This window comes from Selaginella moellendorffii, unplaced genomic scaffold (assembly GCF_000143415.4).
Source record: "Selaginella moellendorffii unplaced genomic scaffold, v1.0 SELMOscaffold_118, whole genome shotgun sequence".
Lineage (NCBI taxonomy): Eukaryota > Viridiplantae > Streptophyta > Lycopodiopsida > Selaginellales > Selaginellaceae > Selaginella > Selaginella moellendorffii.
In genome coordinates this window covers 230,094-233,492 of record NW_003314379.1, presented here as the reverse complement: position 1 = coordinate 233,492, position 3,399 = coordinate 230,094, and the positions used below count along the sequence as shown (strand labels likewise).

The 3,399-nt window shown below is 45.0% G+C and overlaps 1 pseudogene; it reads left to right on the top strand.

The window, feature by feature from the left end:
* The first annotated feature begins 591 nt into the window (after positions 1 to 591).
* On the top strand, positions 592 to 2,509 carry LOC9639454 (annotated as a pseudogene).
* Positions 2,510 to 3,399: the final 890 nt, after the last annotated feature.

Here is a 3,399-nt window from a genome sequence, read left to right as displayed (position 1 = left end):
GGTGCTATAGGAGGAAAGTTCATCTGAATGTTTCACCACTGCAGCAGTACAAACAGGAAAGTTTTGTAATACCTTTGAAAGAAATGCATGGAGCAGAAAATGATGCAATGATACATTGCAAGATGATAAATCCATTATGTAATGGAACAAGAGAACACTCAACAGTTCTAGTCACTGGAGTTAAAGAGCTATCAAAAGCTTTTAAAGTGAACTTATTATCTAAACGATGGTTTGGGTTAACTATTTTTACCCCATGCGGTCGACTAGGAGGGAATGAGGTTAACTTGGATTAGCCCAGAAACAGTGGATATAATGTAACATTTATTCTAAGGAAACAACTGAACAATAGCATTGGAAGATTTTTTGAAATACAAATCAATAATAAAATTGTGAATTGTTAAGAAGAGCAATGTGATAATCGAAAATGAAAAAGAACAGGAATTGCTATTGGAGAACGATGATATACTCAACACAACAGTCCGGACAATGCACCATCCAGCACCATTGTCATTGGACAGTGCCATTTCATGGTGGCCTCATATAAGGACTTTACAAAACAAAACCTTGGGTCAGAGATTAGGGTAGTAAGATAGTACGTTCTGGTAGGTGACTCCACAATTTCGTGTCCCATGAAATTGGCATGGAAGAAGAAGAGAAGAAGCTTGGAAGAAAATTTGAATGGTTTCTCCGGAAAGAGTCTTGGATCAATCAATGGAGCTAAATTTCAAAGACGGCGCCTTCTCCAAGCTCAAGAACAAGAAGAGATTTGTGTCCATCACCATTATAGCCGCCACAGCCGCGATTCTTTGCGCGATCCTGCCTGGGCCGCTGGGCGGCCTCAAATACTACCCCGTGAAGCACCAGATCGCTCCTCTTAAGAGCATCCTGCCCAAGTGGCCATCGCGCAACGATAGCTTGCTCCAGTTCGCAAGCATCGAGTTCCAGGATCGCCTCTTCGGCCCCGAGAGCATCGAGTTCAATCCACAGGGGAATGGGCCTTACACTGGGCTGGGCGATGGCCGGATCGTTCGCTGGATGCCGGATCGCGGATGGGAAACGTTTGCCCTCTCATCGATCAACTGGTAAGCAAAATATTTTCTAGGGTGGGTTCTTCATCTTCTTTCTTTGTAGGAACAGGGAAGAATGCGACAATAGAGACAATCCACGACGGCGGGTGAGGAACGAGCACGTCTCTGGCAGGCCGCTGGGATTCCGCTTCGATCCTCGCCCGGGCGATCTCTACATTGCCGATTCTTACTATGGTTTGCTCGTTGTTGGCCCCAAGGGTGGGATTGCGAGACCTCTGGTGCGAGGTGGAAGGGATTCCTATCAAGTTTGCCAACGATCTCGATGTTCATCCCAATCTACTTTACCGACACAAGCACGCGCTGGAATCGCAGGTTCTTTTCATTTCCACTTCGGGTCTTTGTTCTTGGAGAATTTCTTTCTTCAACTTCCATGACACTTTGCTCTCTTTCTTTTTCTTTGTATAGTTGATCTTCCATGCTCTTTGAGTCGCAGTTTTTTGCCAGAAATGTTTTTTTAGTATGGCTTCTTTTTCTTGCTCTTTTTTCTTTCCATTTCAATACAGGTTACATCACATGGTGATCGTTGAAGGAGAGAATACAGGCCGTCTACTTCAGTATGATCCAAACACAGGCAACGCCGTGGTGGTTCTTCGCGGCCTAGCATTTGCTAACGGAGTCCAGCTCGCAAGCGATCAATCTTTCCTCCTGGTAGTCGAGACAACCAATTGCAGGTTATACATATTGATCTTGTTGTATTTTGCTATGGCATCAGTAGCTTCTCTAAAAAGCTTTGCTCGTGTTCTTGACAGGGTTCTCAAGTTATGGCTCAAAGGTAACTTAACTGGAACTCTCGAAGTTTTCGCTGATCTTCCTGGCTATCCTGACAACGTTCGTATCAACGACAAGGGCCAGTTCTGGGTGGCCATCGACTGCTGCCGAAACAGGATCCAGGAGATCATGACCTCCACTCCGTGGCTAAAGTCGCTCGTGTTCCGGGTGCCGGTTCCCTTGAGCTGGATCATGTACGTAGTCGGGGAGAAGATGTACTCGGTTGTGGCGCTGTTTGACAAGCGGGGCGGCTGCTCCGGCGGCTGGAAGACCGCGAGGCCCGGATCGTGAAACTTATAAGCGAAGTGTATGAAAAAGATGGGAAGATCTGGTTTGGAACTGTCGTGCACGATCAGATTACCAGTTTCATACTCCCATGATCACATAACCTATTTAGAAGGTAAGTTCAAACATTGGTTGCCAAATTTCCACTAGCAGAAAAACAGGCCAGTGAGTCACCTTCTGGGGGACAGGTTCAACAAAGGTTAGAGCTTCTCCATGACCTATTCTGTACGACGGTATTAGTTGTTTCGAGACATGTTCTGATGTTATCCAGACATTCTCCCGCCTTCAGCTAGGGTTCTTATGTGGCGTTTTTTGGAGCGCGACCAGGCTTCTGGAAAGTGAATTGAAAACTGGAGTCTGGCAAGGTCTTTCTAGAATGTTGTAGAGGCCAGATGCACAATCAGGGACTTTTTTATCTGTCACGATTCCTCATGCAGACAAGGGCCTGCTAATAATGCAGCACTGAGGACTTATAACAGAGCAATTGCAATCCTTTATTTCTATAGTAGTGCTAGGCTGATCCTTGTTGGAAGGATGCAACAACCAATTGGCCTGCCACACCTCGATATATTTGGGGTTATGTTGGAACTGTTATCCTTAGTTTAACTTCGAGGAACCCAAACATTTGCTTCTGTTTGGACTAACTTAATTCTCTATCTCAGTAGTGTACTACATAAGCATATTTCAGAAGCAGCTAATGCCGTTCTTAATTCCATGGAAACCTCAGTTCCTTGCTGGGTGGATTCCATACAAATTTGCAAATCTCATATTTCATATCATCTACCTTCTGGTAAGAGGTTGAGAATAAAATTTCGTTCCCTAACCTGTTATCATTCAGGGAATGGTGGTACTTACAGTCACATAACTCTGCCCTTGCTAAAACCTTCTCCTTGTGAAATGAATGTGTCAAATGCTCTGTTAGCACATTGGAACAAGAAGTGCTTCTAGATCTTGGACTATACACAGTAGGGTTATGGAGAATATCAGCCTTGCATCTCATCGTTCAGAGGCGATCAGTTTGATAAAGAGGACCCTCTTGAACAGAAGCAGGCCAGCACCTTCAACTGGTATTACATGTCCATGATGGTTGGGGCATTATTTCAGCTACGCTTATTGTCCATGTTGAAGACAGTGTGAGCTGGAGCTGTGGGTGCTCCATGGAAGACAGTGATGCTGGACTACCTCAGACAAAAAGGATTCAGCTGTCTGATGTGCTGAGCCTGTTGAAGATGTAAGGATAAAGTGTGCCACTTCAGAA